Source organism: Hyla sarda, chromosome 2, assembly GCF_029499605.1.
Source record: "Hyla sarda isolate aHylSar1 chromosome 2, aHylSar1.hap1, whole genome shotgun sequence".
Classification (NCBI taxonomy): Eukaryota; Metazoa; Chordata; class Amphibia; order Anura; family Hylidae; genus Hyla; species Hyla sarda.
In genome coordinates, this window is record NC_079190.1 from 114,237,256 (window position 1) to 114,262,153 (window position 24,898).

General features: G+C 46.0%; 1 long non-coding RNA gene across 2 annotated transcripts in view; it reads right to left on the minus strand.

Moving 5' to 3' along the window:
* LOC130355317 (uncharacterized) overlaps positions 1 to 24,898 on the minus strand; it is a 38,520-nt gene that overhangs the window by 5,250 nt on the left and 8,372 nt on the right. The window contains exon 2 of one of the 2 annotated variants that reach the window (XR_008888475.1): positions 22,593 to 22,657. This is a non-coding gene — a long non-coding RNA (uncharacterized LOC130355317). Of the gene's footprint in view, positions 1 to 22,578; positions 22,658 to 24,898 lie in introns of both variants that reach the window. The other variant, XR_008888474.1, reaches the window with a different exon arrangement.

Below are 24,898 nucleotides of genomic sequence, written 5' to 3' on the forward strand. Positions count from 1 at the left end.
CCTTACACCATATATAGTAACAGGATGATGTCTTTTCACTATAATGTTTGATTACTCGCAATGTGGCAGCGTTATTGCAATGCAATGGCTCGGTCAGCGTCGTGCTGTATTACAGACAGAAGATTAAAGTCAGTGGGTGCCGGGAGGTGCGCTCAGCAGCGCTGTAGTCTTTCTAATTTAGTCCCACTGTACCCTGACAACGCAGGGCTACGTGCAATGACGATCTTGAGTGGGATAGGGATCGGATGTAAGTGCCAGGCAGGTGCGTTATGCAGCACTGGAGTGCCCCTATTGCGGTCCCACTTTTACCCTGATGGCACAGAGATATTGGGGGAGATTTATCAAAACCTGTGCAAAGGAAAAGTTGCTGAGTTGCCCATAGCAACCAATCAGTTCGCTTCTTTCATTTTGTAGAGGCATTGTTAATAATGAAAGAAGCAATCTGATTGGTTGCTATGGGCAACTGGGCAACTTTCCCCTGCACAGGTTTTGATAAATCTCCCCCAATGTGTAAATGTGCGCCCATCACCGAGACTGGAGTCCCCCTATTGCGGTCCCACTTTTACCCTGGTGGCACAGAGATATTGTGTAAACGTGCGCCCATCACCGAGACTGGCCTGTTTTTAAATTACATAGTAATTACATAGTTAAGAAGGTTGAAAAAGTATAAGGGTCTAACAACCCTACTCTTTTGATATGGAGGCAGAAAAATCCTTATGAGTCAAATGGCAACCACTCAATACTAGGGGAACACATTCCTTGCTGACAAATATGATCCAAATATGGCAGAATAAATCAGTAACCATAGCTTGTTAGAATCACAACATCATGTGACATATTGTTTCATAGTCTCACTACTCTTACAGTAAAGAATCCCCGTCTGTGATGATGATGCCCCTAAATACAGTAGCCATAGTTACATACAAGGCTGTCTACAACCTGTCCCCTCCATACATATTTGACTTAATCTCCCTTTAAGTAATCTCCGATCCTCATAAGACTGTGTTCTTCTCTTGTCTGCTACTCATACAACCATTCTCAACCATCTCTCATACTCTGGTACCCCCTACCCTGACAAATCAGACTTTCAGCCATCTTAAATACTTCAAAAGCAACCTGAAAACATATTTCCTCAGAAACCACTGCAATCTACCTAACCCTACTGGCACTGTTCTGCTATATTAGTTATTTATACCCTTAAATACTGTCTCCTACTCTTGTACATTGTAAGTTATGGGGAACCAGTCCCTCATTAATTTAGTAAATTTAATTGTACAGGGTGGGCCATTTACATGGATACACCTTAATAAAATGGGAATGGTTGGTGATATTAACTTCCTGTTTGTGGCACATTAGTATATGTGAGGGGGAATCTTTTCAAGATGGGTGGTGACCATGGCGGCCATTTTGAAGTTGGCCATTTTTAATCCAACTTTTGTTTTTTCAATAGGAAGAGGGTCATATGACACATCAAACTTATTGGGAATTTCACAAGAAAAACAATGATGTGCTTGGTTTTAACGTAACTTTATTCTTTCATGAGTTATTTACAAGTTTCTGACCACTTATAAAATGTGTTCAATGTGCTGCCCATTGTGTTGGATTGTCAATGCAACCCTCTTCTCCCACTCTTCACACACTGATAGCAACACCGCAGGAGAAATGCTAGCACAGGCTTCCAGTATCCGTAGTTTCAGGTGCTGCAGAATGGGCAAAACAAAAATTAGAACAGGACCCTCTGTTTACGCAGAAGATTTTGTTCAGTGATGAGGCAAACTTTTATGTGAATGGTGAAGTTAACAAAACCACCGCTATTGGTCTGACACTAACCCCCATTGGATAGATCTCTCCAAGACAGTTGGAACACAAAAATTGATGGTATGGTTTGGTATATGGGGTACAAAGATTGTGGGGCCATTCTTCATCAATGGAAACCTCAAGCCCACTGGATATGCAAAATTACTACATGATGATGTGTTTCCCTCTTTATGCACTGAAGCTGGCACGTTCCCTGAGTTTTTCCAGCAAGATGGTGCACCACCACATTATGGGTGTCAGGTCCGAGCATTCCTAGCTGAACAGTTTCCTGGAAAGTGGATTGGTAGTCGTGGGCCAGTTGAATGGCCCCCAAGGTCTCCCGATCTGACCCCCTTAAACTTTTATCTTTGGGGTCATCTGAAGGCAATTGTCTATGCTGTGAAGATACGAGATGTGCAGCACCTGAAACTTTGGATACTGGAAGCCTGTGCTAGCATTTCTCCTGCAGTGTTGCTATCAGTGTGTGTAGAGTGGGAGAAGAGGGTTGCATTGACAATCCAACACAATTGGTAACACATTGAACACATTTTAAAAGTGGTCTGAAACTTGTAAATAACTCATGAAAGAATAAAGTTGTCACGATGCCGGCTGGCAGGAGGTGGATCCTCTGTGCCAGAGAGGGATTGGCGTGGACCGTGCTAGTGGACCGGTTCTAAGTCACTACTGGTTTTCACCAGAGCCCGCCGCAAAGCGGGATGGTCTTGCTGCGGCGGTAGTGACCAGGTCGTATCCACTAGCAACGGCTCACCTCTCTGGCTGCTGAAGATAGGCGCGGTACAAGGGAGTAGGCAGAAGCAAGGTCGGACGTAGCAGAAGGTCGGGGCAGGCAGCAAGGATCGTAGTCAGGGGCAACGGCAGGAGGTCTGGAACACGGGCTAGGAACAAACAAGGGAACGCTTTCACTAGGCACAAGGGCAACAAGATCCGGCAAGGGAGTGCAAGGGAGGAGATCAGATATAGCCAGGGAGCAGGTGGAAGCCAATTAAGGTAATTGGGAAGATTGGACCAGGCACCATCATTGGTGCACTGGCCCTTTAAATCGCAGAGACCCGGCGCGCGCGCGCCCTAGGGAGCGGGGCCGCGCGCGCCGGGACAGGACCGACGGAGAGCGAGTCAGGTACGGGAGCCGGGGTGCGCATCGCGAGCGGGCGCCACCCGCATCGCGAATCGCATCCCGGCTGGAGGCGGTACCGCAGCGCACCCGGTCAGTGGATCTGACCGGGGCGCTGCAGTAACGAGGATGAGGCGAGCGCTCCGGGGAGGAACGGGGACCCGGAGCGCTCGGCGTAACAGTACCCCCCCCTTGGGTCTCCCCCTCTTCTTGGGGCCAAAGAACCTGAGGACCAAAAATTCAATTTTTCCGTGATGAGGTCCGAGGCACATTAGGAGGGGTTCCGTGCGGTAACGCACGGCACAGTCCAATCTTTCATTGTTAACACAATTGATGTAGAGGGGTCTGGCGAGACTGGTCACAGGGACGTTGAACCTGTTGATAAGAGAGGCCAAAAAAAAATTTCCTGCAGATCCGGAATCCAAGAAGGCCATAGTAGAGAAGGAGAAGGTAGAGGCAGATATCCGCACAGGCACAGTAAGGCGTGGAGAAGCAGAGTTGACATCAAGAACTGTGTCACCTTTGTGCGGAGTCAGCGTACGTCTTTCCAGGCGGGGAGGACGGATAGGACAATCCTTCAGGAAATGTTCGGTACCGGCATAGTACAGGCAAAGATTCTCCATGCGGCGTCGTGTCCTCTCTTGAGGTGTCAAGCGAGACCGGTCAACTTGCATAGCCTCCACGGCGGGAGGCACAGGAACGGATTGCAGAGGACCAGAGGAGAGAGGAGCCGGGGGGAAAAAACGCCTCGTGCGAACAAAGTCCATATCCAGACGGAGCTCCAGACGCCATCCGGAAGAACGCATGTCAATGCGAGTGGCAAGATGAATGAGTTCATGTAGGTTAGCAGGAGTTTCTCGTGCGGCCAGAACATCTTTAATGTTGCTGGATAGGCCTTTTTTAAAGGTCGCGCAGAGGACCTCACTATTCCAGGACAACTCGGAAGCAAGAGCACGGAACTGAATGGCGTACTCGCCAACGGAAGAAACACCCTGGGCCAGGTTCAGCAGGGCAGTCTCGGCAGAAGAAGCTCGGGCAGGCTCCTCGAAGACACCACGGACCTCAGCGAAGAAGGACTGGACTGTGGCTGTGGCAGGATCATTGCGGTCCCAGAGCGGTGTGGCCCAAGACAAGGCCTTTCCAGAAAGGAGACCACGGCAGAGTCTAGAGTCCCCATCAAATTTGTCCGGCAGGGACAAGCAGGGGTTAGGAGCGGCCGGTTGCTGCGGAGGAGTTGCAGGAGCCGGCGGAGGAGATGGTTGTTGCAGCTGTAGCTGTGACTGAAATTGTGACTGAAGCTGCTGTATCTGTGACTGAAGTTGCAGTGTCACGGTGGTCAAGTAAGCCAGCTGGTGATTTCGTTGGGTGATCTTTAGGGCTTGCTGGGCGATCACCGTGGAAATGTCGGCAAAACTTGACAGCGGCACCTCAGCGGAATCCATGGCCGGATCTACTGTCACGATGCCGGCTGGCAGGAGGTGGATCCTCTGTGCCAGAGAGGGATTGGCGTGGACCGTGCTAGTGGACCGGTTCTAAGTCACTACTGGTTTTCACCAGAGCCCGCCGCAAAGCGGGATGGTCTTGCTGCGGCGGTAGTGACCAGGTCGTATCCACTAGCAACGGCTCAACCTCTCTGACTGCTGAAGATAGGCGCGGTACAAGGGAGTAGACAGAAGCAAGGTCGGACGTAGCAGAAGGTCGGGGCAGGCAGCAAGGATCGTAGTCAGGGGCAACGGCAGGAGGTCTGGAACACGGGCTAGGAACAAACAAGGGAACGCTTTCACTAGGCACAAGGGCAACAAGATCCGGCAAGGGAGTGCAAGGGAGGAGATCAGATATAGCCAGGGAGCAGGTGGAAGCCAATTAAGGTAATTGGGAAGATTGGACCAGGCACCATCATTGGTGCACTGGCCCTTTAAATCGCAGAGACCCGGCGCGCGCGCGCCCTAGGGAGCGGGGCCGCGCGCGCCGGGACAGGACCGACGGAGAGCGAGTCAGGTACGGGAGCCGGGGTGCGCATCGCGAGCGGGCGCCACCCGCATCGCGAATCGCATCCCGGCTGGAGGCGGTACCGCAGCGCACCCGGTCAGTGGATCTGACCGGGGCGCTGCAGTAACGAGGATGAGGCGAGCGCTCCGGGGAGGAACGGGGACCCGGAGCGCTCGGCGTAACAAAAGTTATGTTAAAACCAAGCACATCATTGTTTTTCTTGTGAAATTCCCAATAAGTTTGATGTGTCACATGACCCTCTTCCTATTGGAAAAACAAAAGTTGGATTCAAAATGGCCAACTTCAAAATGGCCGCCATGGTCACCACCCATCTTGAAAAGTTTCCCCCCTCACATATACTAATCTGCCACAAACAGGAAGTTAATATCACCAACCATTCCCATTTTATTAAGGTTTATCCATATAAATGGCCCACCCTGTACTTTTGTCTTGTCTTATGTTATGTATGTTGCCCATGATATCAGATTTTCCAAAGAAATCTGCAGACCTGAGCCGATAGCTAAATAAAACAAATGATATCTATCTCTTAGCTGATGGCCATTTGAAGAGTAATAAAATTATGTATTCCTTCCAAGCTCAAGTGCTATAATGGCTGTGGTGAGCTACAGCATGTACACCTCTTTCCTCAATGCCCTGCACTGAGTTTTATACATCAATTATGCAGGGCAGGGAGGGTGATGAAGGACTGCCTTATGACACTTGAGCGTTGAAGGAAATTATGATTTTGCAAGTTTGCAAACAGCTGTCAGGTAAAAGAGGCATCATATGTTTAATATCCCTATCTGCCCATGTTGGCAGCTCTGAGCAGGATATAGAGCTCACAGATTCCCTTTCAATGTTTTGGCAATTTTTATTCTTATTGTATTTTTTTTTTTTTTGTATGTGCTTGCTGTGTTGGTTTCCTTCGGGGCTCCCATTTTTCTTTCCAAGTATGACAGTGTGGCAAGGGAAGGGTGTATTTCCCTAGCTAATCCTGGAGAAACCTCCATCTATGGCTTAATTAATGAGGTATACAATACAGGAATATGGGTGCACTACTGTGGTAGATGTATACAATGACATTGGCTATCCCTCAACACTGATGTTAAAATTGAGACATTCGCCAGTATATCCTTGTATGGTTTCTCAAATGGTGCGGGACCTAACGCTAAACCTACCTGTGCGTGATAAGCAAAACAGGGGCCAGTGGGCAATTACGGCAGCATTCGGTCAACTCACAGCGTCCTCCCAGGTACCCTCCCGCGTGCCTACAAGCACACACATACAATGGGAGGCAAGCTGCAAGCCCCATCTAAGTTGGCTAATATAGGTGCATGGCCTCACAGGTGCTACCCTAATGCTGCCTGGAAGATATTCAAGGTGCATTAACATATGGAGTTTACACACCTCCAAGTATAAAATTTAAACAAACAACAAAGAACGTGGTCTCAAATGGCTGGAGGTACTCAACCCCAAATGCGGTTGTGCATTTATACTGGGGGAGCAGATACTGCCCTTGTAGTCCGTTGCTAGGGGCAATCCCCAGCATAAAAAAGCATCCTCCATTGTGTGCATTTTTATGCTGGGGATCATACCTCGCAACGGACTAAAAGGGCAGGATCTGCTCCCCCAGTATAAATGCACAACCGCATTTGGGGTTGAGCACCTCCAGCCATTTGAGACCATGTTCTTTGTTGTTTGTTTAATTAATGTGGTAACAGAAAGGGGAAGGGTGTTTAAAAGGAAGTTAGACAGGAAGTTAGACAGTAGTTGGGGCTCTCCCTGGGAAACACAATGTCGCTGTAGGGGGTGACACTCGGGCCCTGTTGAGGAAGCACACAGCTGGAATCTGTGAGTAGCCACAAGTGACAGTGTGAACTGTGAGTAAAACAGGTTGCAGGGGCATATGTTTTATGCTGGCTGAGGGTAGCCCACCAGTTAGTAGTCAGGGCATGCTTACATGTGTAGTCAGTGACCGGACGGTCTAGGACTTTGGTTTGTTCCTGAGATTTGTTTTGTTTTACCTGCAACCTGTGTAAATAAAGCTGGCAAGGTGCCAGACTTGTATGCAAATGGTTGTCTGGCAAGTTATTGCGAGGAAACGTGTCCTGTGGCAAGTGACCAGGACGATCCCAGAGCTAATCGCCAAGGAGGAATCCTTACACAAGCTACAAAAACTGACTATGTGTTATTAGTTCAAAGAACTGGCACATCATCTATTAAAAGGACAAGAGGACGTTTTTATGTGTATAGACATCAACAAATGAATTGGGTTTTTACAGTTAAAGTGGTTAATCTGGGGAATTACCAACCCCAATAGGTAAAAATGTCCCATACATTGAAGAGGGAAAGGCCTTGATACAAACAACATTAAGAATAATTTAGCATTCAGTAAAGTTTAGTTGATAAGAGAAAGGATGAACTTGATGCGCATGTGTTTTTTATTATCTTAAGTCATTATCATTACTAGAGATGAGTGAATGTAAAAAAAATTTGATTTGGCCGATTTGCCAAATTTTCCGAAAAATTTGTTTTGATCCGAATTTATTAGCGGCAAATAGCTATTAAAAGCGGCTATTTCCGGGCTACAGAGAGCCTCAATAGGGATGTAGAAAACTTTGCCTTGCCGTAACACACATAGGGAGTGTGCATAGTGATATAATACTGTTATTTAGTATGACATGTAGATTACAGGTGTCGCTATTAAAATTACTGCCGCAGAGCGTCTGGATGTGGCAACAGAGTCGGGAGACCATATGGAGTCACAATTGAAGAGATTAAAGAGATTTTTTTAATTAAATTTTTATTTAATTTAAATGTAATAAAAATTTTTACATTTTAAAAATTAATTTTTGAGGATCCAATTTTTTAATTTTAAAAATTATTTTTTGAGGACCCCGATGCTCATGATTGAGTGTCCCGGGTGCCTGTAGTGGTTACTTTGAAAAAGTACTGTATGACAACCAAAGAAATATAACAAGGAGATCACATGGTGGCAGAGCCTGGAGGTGGCAGCAGCATGACAAGACCATAGGGCGGCACTATGATAGAGCCTGGATGTGGCAGTAGTATGAGGAGACCATATGGCAGCACAATGACACAGTCTGAAGGTGGCGGCAGCCTATGTAGGCTGCAGAGCAGCACAACAACAGTGTAGTGTGTCAGTTTGTCCTCCCTCTAAACACTGCTGGTACTGCGAAACTGCGTATGAAACTGCGTATGAAACTGCAAATGTGTCATTTAACCAGTTATGGTTTAATATTATTGCTCCAACCTGTTTCCTTGGACTCTTGTGGTAATTCCAGAGCTAATATATGATGACTAGAGAATACATTTTTTGAAAAATTTGATTCGTCCGATTTGACAGATTTTCTGAAAAAAATTTATTTGCATCGAATCGCTATTAAAAACGGCTATTTCCAGGCTACAGAGAGCCTCAATAGGGGTGTAGCACACTTTGCTTTGCCGGAAACACGCATAGAGAGTGTACTGGCTAAGTGATATTACTGTTATTAAGTATGAGATTTAGATTACAGGTATCGCTATTAGAATCACTGCCGCAGAGCGTCTGGATGTAACAGCAGGGTCTGGAGACCATATGGTATCACAACTGAAGAGATAAAAGATATTTTTTATTTAATTTAACTTACATTTATTTATATTTTTTAAATTCTTTTTTGAGGACCCAATTTTTTCTTTTTTGAGGAGCCATTGGACGGCAAGTCTGGTGAGCAACGAGCTGGCAGTCCACCTCGAGGCGAGCTACACCCTTTTCCAGCCCCTGCCTCTCATCACCCCCCTCCCCCCCCCCCGATGCTCATGATTGAGTGTCCCAGGTATCCAAAACTTTGCTTTGAAAAACTACTGTATGTCAACCAAAGAAATAGAACAAGGAGAGCACATGGTCACACAATGACAGAGCCTGGAGGTGGTAGCAGCATGACGAGACCATAGGGAGGCATTATGATAGAGCCTGGATGTGGCAGCAGTATGAGGAGACCATATGGTGGCACAATGACACAGTCTGGAGGTGGCAGCAGCCTATGTAGGCCACAGAGCAGCACAATGACAGAGTAGTCTGTCAGTTTGTCCTCCCTCTTAGTGGTGCAGGCCTGACCTAGGAGGGCTACTGGGTAGATCCTGCTGGTATCATGTACTTGTCAAAAATATTAAGCCATGCTCGTGTAAGTAAACACGGCTGGTACTGTGAAACTGCGCATGATACGGTGAATGTTTCATTTAATCAGTTATGATTTATTTTTAAGGCTCCAACCTGTTTCCATGGATTCTTGTTGTAATTCTAGAGCTAATATATGATGGTGACCATAGGGCCTCACAATTAAAGAGAATAAAGAGATTTTTTTTTATTTAAATTGAAGATTTACAAGTTTAATGTGCCAGTATCATGAGGAGATCACATGGCAGCACAATGACAGAGCCTGGTAAGTAGAATGAGCAAACTTTAAATCCTTTTTTTGAGGACCCATGGAGGGCAAGTCTGGTGCCAGCAGCCGCGGTAATCCCATCTCCAATAGTGAATAATTGCTGCAGTGTAAACCATGGAAAAGCTCCTAGTTGTATCTTAAAATAGAGCTGGCTGTCCGCTACGAGGCCAGCTACCACCTGTTCCAGCCCCTGCCAAACGGAGGCAGAATGACACAGCCTGAAGTTGGCGGCAGCATGAGGAGACCATATGGAGGCACAATGACAGAGCCTGGTGGTGGCAGGATCAGCATGAGGAGACCATATGGCGGCACAATGAGAGAGCCTGGAGGTGGCAGCATCTGTATGAGGAGACTATATGGTGGCACAACAAGAGAGTCTGGAGGTGGCAGCATCAGCATGAGAAGACCATATGGTGGCACATTGACAGAGCCTTCATGTGGTAGCAGCAGCATGAGGGCCATGCCAACTGAGGGTTGAGTCTGAGGAACTCTCCGACTGTTGACCGGGGTTGTCGGATGTCACTTGGGATGAAGTGGATGACCGTGTAAACTAATCAATCATGGCTGCTGGGTTTCTGGTCGAGACACGACTGCTAGCTGATAACTGGAGCTCAAGCCTCTCGCTGCGACTCCTGCTTCAACACACCCCTACTCTGCTGCGACATCTGCCTGCGTCTGATGAATTTAGGCCTCTGCCACTCCTCTGTGCACAGCCTGGCACTTCTCTGCCTGACATACTTGTACAACAGCTGAGTGCGTATATATATATTACACTTATTAAAGGAAAATACTCCCCAGTACGGTTACACCTGAATTAGGCATTAAAAGCAGGTGTGTAGGTATTTATGGCCTTTAACAATAACTGGCCCCTATGAGTTTGACAGGAGAAAACATAAAATCACTGAGTGCGTATATATTAGTATGGTTACACCTGAATTAGGCGTTAAAAGTGCATTAAGACCTTTAACATGTCACCAACAGTGCCTGGGGAAGCACGCATAGCTCTGCCCATGCCCCAAAACAGCTCATTAGCATTCCACAAATAAGCGGAATAATGGCAGTATGCAACAACGGATCGGGCCGAGGTAAATATCGTTTTGGTCAGTGTCCCCAGCTCTATAAGCCTGTATAACAGGTTAATGTGGATGATACTGATGACAAATTTTCTTCAATGTAAGTATTTTTCTCATAAATAATCAATAAATGCAGGGAATGGGTGAGGGTGGTGGGTGTATGAAAATTTAGGAATGCTAAGCTTGCAGAAATCGAGCCAGCGTAGCTCGTACTACCAGATCTCTGACATGGGTAAATAACAGGCTTTTTAGATTTCACAGAGAAAGCTTCTGTCTGTCTGCACCTGTAAATATCAGGAAATCCAACCCGCGCATTCCACTGTATTTCATAGTAATTGCAGAGTAATCGTGTCTATCCAGGGTGAGTCATGATCAAGGTCGGAGAGTGGGAGGAGGCAAGATTTCACATAATCCAGGTACAGCAAATATGATCTGTGCTCACTCATTGAGCGGCACATCAAACGCACTTTATTGCATCGGTTACCTGTGAAAAATGATTCTCATCTTCTTCTGACTACTCTATTAAACATTTGGCAATAGGAATAAAGTTGTTACGCCGAGCGCTCCGGGTCCCCGCTCCTCCCCGGAGCGCTCGCTACACTCTCCCCACTGCAGCGCTCCGGTCAGATCCACTGACCCGGGGCGCTGCGATACCGCCTCCAGCCGGGATGCGATTCGCGATGCGGGTAGCGCCCGCTCGCGATGCGCACCCCGGCTCCCGTACCTTACTCGCTCTCCGTCAGTCCTGTCCCGGCGCGCGCGGCCCCGCTCCCTAGGGCGCGCGCGCGCCGGGTCTTTGCGATTTAAAGGGCCACTGCGCCGCTGATTGGCGCAGTGGTTCCAATTAGTGTTATCACCTGTGCACTTCCCTATATCACCTCACTTCCCCTGCACTTCCTTGCCGGATCTTGTTGCCATCGTGCCAGTGAAAGCGTTTCCTTGTGTGTTCCTAGCCTGTGTTCCAGACCTCCTGCCGTTGCCCCTGACTACGATCCTTGCTGCCTGCCCCGACCTTCTGCTACGTCCGACCTTGCTTCTGTCTACTCCCTTGTACCGCGCCTATCTTCAGCAGCCAGAGAGGTTGAGCCGTTGCTAGTGGATACGACCTGGTCACTACCGCCGCAGCAAGACCATCCCGCTTTGCGGCGGGCTCTGGTGAAAACCAGTAGTGACTTAGAACCGATCCACTAGCACGGTCCACGCCAATCCCTCTCTGGCACAGAGGATCCACTACCTGCCAGCCGGCATCGTGACAGTAGATCCGGCCATGGATCCCGCTGAAGTTCCTCTGCCAGTTGTCGCTGACCTCACCACGGTGGTCGCCCAGCAGTCACAACAGATAGCGCAACAAGGCCAACAGCTGTCTCAACTGACCGTTATGCTACAGCAGTTACTACCACAGCTTCAGCAATCATCTCCTCCACCAGCTCCTGCACCTCCTCCGCAGCGAGTGGCCATTTCTGGACTACGACTATCCTTGCCGGATAAATTTGATGGGGACTCTAAGTTTTGCCGTGGCTTTCTTTCCCAATGTTCATTGCACTTGGAGATGATGTCGGACCAGTTTCCCACTGAAAGGTCTAAGGTGGCTTTCGTAGTCAGCCTTCTGTCTGGAAAAGCCCTGTCTTGGGCCACACCGCTCTGGGACCGCAATGACCCCGTCACTGCCTCTGTACACTCCTTCTTCTCGGAAATTCGAAGTGTCTTTGAGGAACCTGCCCGAGCCTCTTCTGCTGAGACTGCCCTGTTGAACCTGGTCCAGGGTAATTCTTCCGTTGGCGAGTATGCCGTACAATTCCGTACTCTTGCTTCAGAATTATCCTGGAATAATGAGGCACTCTGCGCGACCTTTAAAAAAGGCCTATCCAGCAACATTAAAGATGTTCTGGCCGCACGAGAAATCCCTGCTAATCTACATGAACTCATTCACCTAGCCACTCGCATTGACATGCGTTTTTCCGAAAGGCGTCAGGAGCTCCGCCAGGATATGGACTCTGTTCGCACGAGGCGTTTCTTCTCCCCGGCTCCTCTCTCCTCTGGTCCCCTGCAATCTGTTCCTGTGCCTCCCGCCGTGGAGGCTATGCAGGTCGACCGGTCTCGCCTGACACCTCAAGAGAGGACACGACGCCGCATGGAGAATCTCTGCCTGTACTGTGCTAGTACCGAACACTTCCTGAAGGATTGTCCTATCCGTCCTCCCCGCCTGGAAAGACGTACGCTGACTCCGCACAAAGGTGAGACAGTCCTTGATGTCTACTCTGCTTCTCCACGTCTTACTGTGCCTGTGCGGATGTCTGCCTCTGCCTTCTCCTTCTCTGCTGTGGCCTTCTTGGACTCCGGATCTGCAGGAAATTTTATCTTGGCCTCTCTCGTCAACAGGTTCAACATCCCGGTGACCAGTCTCGCCAGACCCCTCTACATCAATTGTGTAAACAATGAAAGATTGGACTGTACCATACGTTTCCGCACGGAGCCCCTTCTAATGTGCATCGGATCTCATCACGAGAGGATTGAACTTTTGGTCCTCCCCAATTGCACTTCTGAAATTCTCCTTGGACTTCCCTGGCTTCAACTTCATTCCCCAACCCTGGATTGGTCCACTGGGGAGATCAAGAGTTGGGGGCCCTCTTGTTCCAAGGACTGCCTAAAACCGGTTCCCAGTAACCCTTGCCGTGACTCTGTGGTGCCTCCTGTAACCGGTCTCCCTAAGGCCTATATGGACTTTGCGGATGTTTTTTGCAAAAAACAAGCTGAGATTCTACCTCCTCACAGGCCTTATGATTGTCCTATCGACCTCCTCCCGGGCACTACTCCACCCCGGGGCAGAATCTATCCTCTGTCCGTCCCAGAGACTCTTGCCATGTCTGAATACGTCCAGGAAAATTTAAAAAAGGGCTTTATCCGTAAATCCTCCTCTCCTGCCGGAGCCGGATTTTTCTTTGTGTCCAAAAAAGATGGCTCTCTACGTCCTTGCATTGACTACCGCGGTCTTAATAAAATCACGGTTAAGAACCGCTACCCCCTACCCCTCATCTCTGAACTCTTTGATCGCCTCCAAGGTGCCCACATCTTTACCAAACTGGACTTAAGAGGTGCTTATAATCTCATCCGCATCAGAGAGGGGGATGAATGGAAAACGGCATTTAACACCAGAGATGGACACTTTGAGTATCTGGTCATGCCCTTTGGCCTGTGCAATGCCCCTGCCGTCTTCCAAGACTTTGTTAATGAAATTTTTCGTGATCTCCTATACTCCTGTGTTGTTGTATATCTGGACGATATCCTGATTTTTTCTGCCAATCTAGAAGAACACCGCCAGCATGTCCGTATGGTTCTTCAGAGACTTCGTGACAATCAACTCTATGCCAAAATAGAGAAATGTCTGTTTGAATGCCAATCTCTTCCTTTCCTAGGATACTTGGTCTCTGGCCAGGGACTACAAATGGATCCAGACAAACTCTCTGCCGTCTTAGATTGGCCACGCCCCTCCGGACTCCGTGCCATCCAACGTTTTTTGGGGTTCGCCAATTATTACAGGCAATTTATTCCACATTTTTCTACCGTTGTGGCTCCTATCGTGGCTTTAACCAAAAAAAATGCCGATCCCAAGTCTTGGCCTCCTCAAGCGGAAGACGCCTTTAAACGGCTCAAGTCTGCCTTTTCTTCGGCTCCCGTGCTCTCCAGACCTGACCCATCTAAACCCTTCCTATTGGAGGTTGATGCCTCCTCAGTGGGAGCTGGAGCTGTCCTTCTACAAAAAAATTCTTCCGGGCATGCTGTTACTTGTGGTTTTTTTTCTAGGACCTTCTCTCCGGCGGAGAGGAACTACTCCATCGGGGATCGAGAGCTTCTAGCCATTAAATTAGCACTTGAGGAATGGAGGCATCTGCTGGAGGGATCAAGATTTCCAGTTATTATTTACACCGATCACAAGAACCTCTCCTACCTCCAGTCTGCCCAACGGCTGAATCCTCGCCAGGCCAGGTGGTCTCTGTTCTTTGCCCGATTTAATTTTGAAATTCACTTTCGGCCTGCCGATAAGAACATTAGGGCCGATGCTCTCTCTCGTTCCTCAGATGCTTCTGAAGTTGAACTCTCTCCTCAACACATCATTCCTCCTGACTGCCTGATTTCCACTTCTCCAGCCTCCATCAGGCAAACTCCTCCAGGAAAGACCTTTGTTTCTCCACGCCAACGCCTCGGAATCCTCAAATGGGGTCACTCCTCCCATCTCGCAGGTCATGCGGGCATCAAGAAATCTGTGCAACTCATCTCTCGCTTCTATTGGTGGCCGACTCTAGAGACAGATGTGGTGGACTTTGTGCGAGCCTGCACTATCTGTGCCCGGGATAAGACTCCTCGCCAGAAGCCCGCTGGTTTTCTTCATCCTCTGCCTGTCCCCGAACAGCCTTGGTCTCTGATTGGTATGGATTTTATTACTGACTTACCCCCATCCCGTGGCAACACTGTTATTTGGGTGGTCGTTGATCGATTCTCCAAAATGGCACATTTCATCCCTCTTCCTGGTCTTCCTTCAGCGCCTCAGTTGGCTAAACAATTTTTTGTACATATTTTTCGTCTTCACGGGTTGCCTACGCAGATCGTCTCGGATAGAGGCGTCCAATTCGTGTCTAAATTCTGGAGGGCTCTCTGTAAACAACTCAAGATTAAATTAAATTTTTCTTCTGCATATCATCCTCAATCCAATGGACAAGTAGAAAGAATTAACCAGGTCTTGGGTGATTATTTACGACATTTTGTTTCCTCCCGCCAGGATGACTGGGCAGATCTTCTACCTTGGGCCGAATTCTCGTATAATTTCAGAGTCTCTGAATCTTCCTCCAAATCCCCATTTTTCGTGGTGTACGGCTGTCACCCTCTTCCCCCCCTCCCTACCCCCTTGCCCTCTGGTCTGCCCGCTGTGGATGAAATTTCTCGTGATCTTTCCATCATATGGAGAGAGACCCAAAATTCTCTCTTACAGGCTTCATCACGCATGAAGAAGTTCGCGGATAAGAAAAGAAGAGCTCCTCCCATTTTTTCCCCTGGAGACAAGGTATGGCTCTCCGCTAAATATGTCCGCTTCCGTGTCCCTAGCTATAAGTTGGGACCACGCTATCTTGGTCCTTTCAAAATTTTGTGCCAGATTAATCCTGTCTCTTACAAACTTCTTCTTCCTCCTTCTCTTCGTATTCCTAATGCCTTTCACGTTTCTCTTCTTAAACCACTTATCATTAACCGTTTCTCTCCCAAATCTGTTCCTCCCACTCCTGTTTCCGGCTCCTCGGACATCTTCTCCGTCAAAGAGATTTTGGCATCCAAAAAGGTCAGAGGGAAAACCTTTTTTTTAGTGGATTGGGAGGGTTGTGGTCCAGAGGAGAGATCCTGGGAACCTGAGGACAATATCCTAGACAAAAGTCTGCTCCTCAGGTTCTCAGGCTCTAAGAAGAGGGGGAGACCCAAGGGGGGGGTACTGTTACGCCGAGCGCTCCGGGTCCCTGCTCCTCCCCGGAGCGCTCGCTACACTCTCCCCACTGCAGCGCTCCGGTCAGATCCACTGACCCGGGGCGCTGCGATACCGCCTCCAGCCGGGATGCGATTCGCGATGCGGGTAGCGCCCGCTCGCGATGCGCACCCCGGCTCCCGTACCTTACTCGCTCTCCGTCAGTCCTGTCCCGGCGCGCGCGGCCCCGCTCCCTAGGGCGCGCGCGCGCCGGGTCTTTGCGATTTAAAGGGCCACTGCGCCGCTGATTGGCGCAGTGGTTCCAATTAGTGTTATCACCTGTGCACTTCCCTATATCACCTCACTTCCCCTGCACTTCCTTGCCGGATCTTGTTGCCATCGTGCCAGTGAAAGCGTTTCCTTGTGTGTTCCTAGCCTGTGTTCCAGACCTCCTGCCGTTGCCCCTGACTACGATCCTTGCTGCCTGCCCCGTCCTTCTGCTACGTCCGACCTTGCTTCTGTCTACTCCCTTGTACCGCGCCTATCTTCAGCAGCCAGAGAGGTTGAGCCGTTGCTAGTGGATACGACCTGGTCACTACCGCCGCAGCAAGACCATCCCGCTTTGCGGCGGGCTCTGGTGAAAACCAGTAGTGACTTAGAACCGATCCACTAGCACGGTCCACGCCAATCCCTCTCTGGCACAGAGGATCCACTACCTGCCAGCCGGCATCGTGACAAAAGTGTTATACATGGTGTTTTATTTTTAGGATAAATTTATTTAATTGACCCGATTATGTCCAGCTCAGATATGTACAAAGTCTGCAAATTCCTGATCGGAGGACTACTGCCTCCAGTGTCGGACTGGGTGCTGAGGCTGCACTAGTAGAATTTATTCTGTGGGCCCACCCCACAGTTACTGTACATGAAAATATTACCTTTTAGAGATGTCCTAAACATAAATGGATGCTCTTACCATCATTGATCAAATGGGCACTTTGCAATCACCATTACACAATGGTAAGTCATGGTGCGCTTACTATCTAAGGCCTTTATGGGACTGTTACATCTAGGTGTAGTATATTTAACTCCTTAATGTTGACACCAGTTTTATTTTTTTACTCCTTCTAAAAGCCATTACGTTCTTATTTTTCTGTGGACAGAATCATATGGGGCTTGTTGGTTTTTGCAGCACTGGTTGTACTTTTGAATAGCATTTTCATTTTACCATTTTACCATATAATGTATTGTGGTATGCTTGGGTGCAGCAAGAATGGTAACAAGAGCATAACTGTGAGTTCATCTAACACAGGCTGACACTGGATACAGGTTCCTGTCACCCTTTGCTACCATCATATGTTGGTCACACACCCCGTATTACACACGGAGATAAGTGTTCAATAAGCAATGGATTTTTTTTAGGTCAAAACCATACGATTAGCAATAATGGGTAGAGAGGAGGTAAGTGGCTTATCTCTTGGAAAATAAAATGGTCAGACTGGTAAAATCAGACACTTTCCTCTCCCCCAACATCATTGGTTGGGTGAAGTTGAAACACCGAAATTGGGCCAAAATTGGGGACTTTGTGTCTTTATACACTCATAGACTTTGCTGGAAATTCTGTCACTGTATTGCAGACAATTCGCCATGGCAGAATTTTCTGTTGTGTTATCCTAGCCTTGAGGACAAGAGCAATAGCGTAAGAGCAATTACTCCAATATCCTGACATTACACAGTTGTAACTGTAATTACTACAATGGGCGAGGTCACAGTTAACACTTCTGACTGATCAGATAAGCTCTGTTTAGTTTAGACACACCTGAACAGTCACTCTGCTTTGTACAACATGCTCTTGAAAGTTCTGGAATGGATCAATGGATGCTTTTCCCCTTGAAGTTTAACTATTTAAAATGGTTATTCACCCCCAAAAAACATTTATCACTTATTTACCCCAATGCTAGTACCCCCACATTTATAAGAATAGGAGTTTTAAGATCCCCTTCCCTTCTTACAGTATGAAAGCATTGCGGAGGAGGTTAAACTGAGTAATGGTCATGCATTCATTCTGCTGCTCCATTAAAGGGGTACTCCATCCCTAAACATCTGATCGTGGGTCCTCACGATCTCGGCTGTGGCACCCCAGACATCCGGTGCACGGATGACTGGCGATGCGGGGTGGAGGCTCGTGATGTCATGGTCACACCCTGCTGGTGATGTCATGGCCATGACCCCTCAATGCAAGTCTATGGGAAGGGCGTGACGGCCTTTCATAGACGTGCATTGAGGGGGCGCGGCCGTGAAGTCATGAGCCTCCGGCGCTGCACCCGGCGCTCTAAACGAACGCCGGAGATCGCGGGGGTCCCCAGCGGAAGGACCCCCACGATCAGACATCTTATCCCCTATTCTTTTGATAGGGGATAAGATATCTAGGGGCAGAACACCCCTTTAAGCTCTGACTTAAACAGCCAAAAGCTGTACTATATTTCTGATCAATCTAAAAAAAATCTAGAACAAAACATGATTAAAAACAATAAAGGAATACTTAACCACCACCTACAAATATTGATACGAGAACTCCTTATTCATATTTGTTTTTGATTGCCCTTCAGAATTAATCTAATATGTGTGTATATATATATATATATATATATATATATATATATATATATATATAACAGACTGTAATAGGGTGGATAATCTACGGTAACACATCTAAACCTGGTTTGTCTTATTTGTTATTGTATAACTTTTATATCATTATATTGGTTAATAGTTGACAATTTTCTAAATTGGCACTGCAAGTTATTTGGTGTATAGAATGTTGGTTGTCATAATATTTCTCTTATAAGAAGCTCTGGTCTGGACATTCCACTGAGTGACAGGAAACATAAAATATCTGAAGGTTAGTAATATATTTGATGACATTATATTGTCATATGGCACAGTTGGTTACTTATTTTTGGACAGAGGGAAAACAGAAAATATGAGTCAGAAGAATTTCAGGATGTCATAACAGACAGTTTGTCATGTACTCCTCCTCATGTCATGTCCCAGCGATCTCAGGGGTGTTATGTAGCAGCATTGTGTTAGGAATACCCTCCCGTACAAATAGTATTAGCTAGAGAGTTCACAGGAAGCAGCAAATATTATGTTGCCATTTTTTATTATCTATTATTTCCATATATTTTCCACAAGGCAAAAATTCCACTTAGTTATAGATACATTGTCATAAATGCATATTCATTATAACATTGGTTGCTGTTGATCAGCAGATGGATTTAGAGGTTTGGAATGTTTGGTATTGGTTTTTAATTGTAAATAAATAAATAAATAAAAATATATAAATATTTAATTTAATTTCTATTACTTCTATTTGGTGAATTGCAAGCACTAGCTGAGGCCTTGCAATTCAGGAATGCACATGGCTGTCGAGGCTGATACCAACACGTGTAAGAGTGCCCTTATGGGAAATTCCATAAGAAAGCATGTATCAGGATATATTACAATTGTGTGATCATTGGGGGTCCCACTACATCAATACAGCTCCATTCACACTCTTATGGTACAGGGGACCCCTAATGATCATACATTTATCACCTATCCTCTGAATGAGTCATAAATGGCCCTTCAATGTAGTATAGTGATAGTTGAATAAGCGTGTAATGGTCCCTTCCGAAGTGAGGCCACCTCCGATGTTTTGATCAAAAAGTGCTCTAAGAGACTCCATTTTTTGACCAAGAGTGCTGCTGCAACCTTCTTTTTTGTATACTTTGCATTTGCCACCGCAGTGTGCACCCATGTATTAGGTAGTTGTGCTGCCTATTTTTCCTCTTTTTGCTATGCAAGCTAGGGGGAGTGGCACCCTCTTTAGCCATGCACTGTGCAAAATAAATTGATAGTGGATCCTGCATGTCACCCAGTAAGAGGCTGTATGCCCAGCAGAGGTGAGTGGAATGAGCATGTTAGGATTCCATCCAAAATGAGGCCACCTCCGTGTGATGGGTTGGGGACACGTGTTGATCAAAAAGTGCGCTAAGAGCCTCCATTTTTTGAGTGCTGCTGCAACCTTCTTTTTTGTATACGTGATAATTGACATGATATAGAGAAGCTACTTATTATTTTGTACTAGTAATGACATTCATAATCACAAGAAATATATGAATTTAGTAAAGCAAATTCACGAAACTTAATTCAACATCACAATATTATACAGGATGGGCCATTTATATGGATACACCTTAATAAAATGGGAATGGTTGGTGATATTAACTTCCTGTTTGTGGCACATTAGTATATGTGAGGGGGGAAACTTTTCAAGATGGGTGGTGATCATGGCGGCCATTTTGAAGTCGGCCATTTTGAATCCAACTTTTGTATTTTCAATAGGAAGAGGGTTATGTGACACATCAAACTTATTTGGGAATTTCACAAAAAAAATTATGATGTGCTTGGTTTTAACATAACTTTATTCTTTCATGAGTTATTTACAAGTTTCTGACCACTTATAAAATGTGTTCAATGTGCTGCCCATTGTGTTGGATTGTCAATGCAACCCTCTTCTCCCATTCTTCACACACTGATAGCAACACCGCAGGAGAAATGCTAGCACAGGCTTCCAGTATCTGTAGTTTCAGGTGCTGCACATCTCGTATCTTCACAGCATAAACAATTGCCTTCAGATCACCCCAAAGATAAAAGTCTAAGGGGGTCAGATCGGGAGACCTTGGGGGCCATTCAACTGGCCCACGACGACCAATCCGCTTTCCAAGAAACTGTTCATCTAGGAATGCTCTGACCTGACACCCATAATGTGGTGGTGCACCATCTTGCTGGAAAAACTCAGGGAACGTGCCAGCTTCAGTGCATAAAGAGGGAAACACATAATTATGTAGCAATTTCGCATATCCAGTGGCCTTGAGGTTTCCATTGATGAACAATGGCCCCACTATCTTTGTTCCCCATATACCACACCATACCATTAATTTTTGTGTTCCAACAGTCTTGGAGGGATCTATCCAATGTGGGTTAGTGTCAGATCAATTGCGGTGGTTTTGTTTGTTAACTTCACCATTCACATAAAAGTTTGCCTCATCACTGAACAAAATCTTCTGCGTAAACTAAGGGTCATGTTCCAACTTTTGTTTTGCTCATTCTGCAGCACCTGAAACTACGGATACTGGAAGCCTGTGCTAGCATTTCTCCTGCGGTGTTGCTATCAGTGTGTGAAGAGTGGGAGAAGAGGGTTGCATTGACAATCCAACACAATGGGCAGCACATTGAACACATTTTATAAGTGGTCAGAAACTTGCAAATAACTTATGAAAGAATAAAGTTACGTTAAAACCAAGCACATCATTGTTTTTCTTGGGAGATTCCCAATAAGTTTGATGTGTCACATGACCCTCTTCCTATTGAAAAAACAAAAGTTGGATTCAAAATGGCCACCATGTTTACCACCCAACTTGAAAAGTTTCCCCCCTCACATATACTAATGTGCCACAAACAGGAAGTTAATATCGGACCAGTCAGATTGGTGTCATACACAACATTTGGAAAACTGCCATCCTAGTTTTTGATGCCGTTTTTGAGCCAAGGCCAGAAGTGGATCCAGCAGGAAGAAGTATACATCCTTTCTTTATATGCCCTATTCCTTTTGAATCTCCCTAGGGTTTTGGCTCAATAAACTGAATGTAAACCTGCCACAAAACTGCTCCAGAGTTGTATATTGAAGCTTCTGGGCCCCAGAGCAAATTCTGTACCAGGGCCCCATATATTATGCACCAGTTATAATGCCTGCGTCTTCTTATGTAGCAGAGGGTCTTTTGCCCCCCTCAGGCACCAGGACCCCATTGTAATTACTATCTCTGCGCATGTTGCTTATAGCAACCAATCCGATTGCTTCTTTCATTATTAACAAGGCCTCTGCAAAATGAAAGAAGCCATCTGATTGGTTGCTCTGGGCAACTGGGCAGCTTTTCCTCTGGACAGGTTTTGATAAATCTCCCACTTCGTGGGAGATTTATCAAGACCTGTCCAGAGGAAAAGCTGCCCAGTTGCCCATAGCAACCAATCAGATGGCTTCTTTTTAATTTTGCAGAGGCCTTGTTAATAATGAAAGAAGCAATCGGATTGGTTGCTATGGGCAACAAAGCAACTTTTTCTCTGAACAGGTTTTGATAAATCTCCCCCCGAGGAAGTGCCTAAATCTTCATAGTAAAGCATTGCATTGCACCTGAACAAGTGCTATGTACATGGTGATCAGACCTGCCATGCCGGGGTAAAGGTGGCCGTGGCTTGCAAAATAAAAAAGTAGTGTACTTACTATGGGCCGACCTCTCAGCCCATATGGAGAGATCAGATATCACAGTGCTTTATTTACACAAACATACAAAAAAAATTCCATTGATACAATCTTCTTAGTATTGTCATTTCAATATCTTCAATAGTCTTAGTCATTTCTTTTAATAACATAATATGCAACAAGATACAATAGTTAGGGCCCAGCACCCTCAGTCAGATGCAGTGAATTGTAGACTAAAAAAGAATGCCCATTGTGTGATTGAATGGTCATATGGGAATCACAGCTCTAATAGCCCTACTACATATTCCCATCATCCCCATTGTTGTAGATATATATGTCTCTCATGCAGCACTCATGGAATGCTATCGTTACAGAGTATAACCTTACACCTACATACTCACTTCTTTCACCTTACCTGTCGCCTACACGCCCAGTCCGGGATAGGTTTGATCTTTACGATTCTCACACCCCGCCAGCATTCTACTTCCACAACAGAAGAAAACTATTTAGAATGTTATTTCGAAATGCCACATCTTGAAATTTAAAAAAATAACATTAACAATAACAATGTTGCACATACCAATGCTGGCCATCTAAATGATCTCCCCTTTATAAGAAAATATAATATTCGAGGAGCATATCAAAGGGGAACTCTATCATTTAATTTGCATTAAAATAAAGCTTTACTCCCTGGTCTCTACTGAAGTAGGCATGAATGCTTGGCCGAGCAAACAAGTTTATGGTGGAGTCTATAATCCAAAACAATTGTTAGCACATTAGTGATCTGAGGAATATGTTATTCTTAGGCTAGCTATACACAATATGGCCAATAAAAGTCCTATGGGATAGATAGGGAACTAAAGGGCAAAAGCATGCTATACTAAACTGGCAAAGCAAACAAACAAAGAAGAGATGACTCGGCTGATGCTGCTGCAGGATTGATTAGTGACCTAGTAGGCATGGAGAACCCTAGTGCCGGGATTTTCAGGGGCTGTTTTCTCTATTAAATATTAAAAAAAATTGAAACAACCACATTACAAAAGGTCTCAAATATTCATCAGTAACAACATATAAAAAGTTTTTGAATCTGACAGTGCCCATTTAAATTGGCCATACACATACAATAACTGTCAGGTGTTACATACACATACAATAGTCATTGGCCAACAGCTATCTCAAACCATAGACATCGACGCTTGACTCCGACAAGCATGCATCATTTCTTGATGTAGATAGGGGAGAAAACCATTGCCAGATACCTCTGAAAACATAAGGATTGGAAAGTTGGAATCCAATATGTCCCATCCTGCTCCCACTTGACATCTGTTTAGGGCTGCTGCCTAATTTTACCAGCAGCAGTAGGTTCGGATGACTGTGCAAGTTTTATGGTGGCTTCCTGACTCTCCGCTATCAGACAATGTCAGTAGAGAGACGCATTGGGTGTGTTGGATTTTGCCACCCGACTCTTTTGTTCAGGAAGGGATAAGCTGCCACCAGAGCTGTCCCCATAGACAAGATGTGAACATTCGGCCGTGCTGAACGTCCATGTGTATGGTGAGGCCAGAAAAGATACTGGATCTCAGTCACCATAGAGAGGTATAGGATTGTTCCCATGTATGATGTTGTATATTTATATATACAATGGGTCACAATGGGTTTCCAATCAGTCCACTAGACCCCTGGTCTCCAAACTGTGTCCCTACAGATGATGCAAAACTACAGCCGTTGGCTGTCCGGGTATGCTCAAGAGAAACAGTGATCCGCACACCACCTTGTACATTTAGGTGCTACAGGGGCTGTAAAGTTAGTGTAGTTCATAATATAGTGTCTGTACCTGTGTGTGACGGTTTTCTCACAATTCTTCTGTGATTTTCACCCCAATATTTATTTTTAACAGTATACAAAATTACTGTTGTCTCTTAGCCTGTCTGCTTCAATGGGTGGAGCAATCGCTTGGTGGGAGAGAGATCAATATACAACTAATTGTATTTTTGCAACAGCTATAGGCTCCCTGATTGGAAAACATTGGTCTTTCGAATGGATGCAGCTAATTTATGTTTCAATGGGTGGGGTGCCTGATGTGTGTGAGAAGGAAACTCAAACAGGAAATACCAGTTCACAAAAAGCTAGCCATAGTGCTATGGTAATCTCACAACATAGCTATTTATGCCCAAGACACACACAATTCCTTCCTAAGCATGTCCATTACTGTATGGCAGGTAAGTACTAAAATCACCTTATGGTGGATAAAGGGGTACTTCAGGGAATACAATTTTTTTTTCAGATCAACTGGTGCCAGAAAGTTAAACAGATTTGTTAATTACCTCTATTGAAAAATCTTACTTATCAGCTGCTGGATACTACAGACAAAGTTGTGTAGTTGTTTTCAGTCTGATCACAGTGCTCTCTGCTGACACCTCTGTCCATGTCAGGAACTGTCCAGAGCAGGAGAGGTTTGCTATAGGGATTTGCTCCTGCTCTGGTAAGTTCCTGACACAGACAGAGGTGTCAGCAGACAGCACTGTGGTCAGACAGAAAAGAACAATTCATCCTCCTCTGGAGTATACAGCAGCTGATAAGTCCTGGAAGGATTAAGATTTTTTTTTATAAAAGTAATTTACAAATATGTTTAACTTTCTGTAGCCAGTTGATATGAAAAAAAAAATGTTTTCCAGTTCCATTGTCAAACAATGGGGTTAGTAGTGATCTTCAAAATATTTG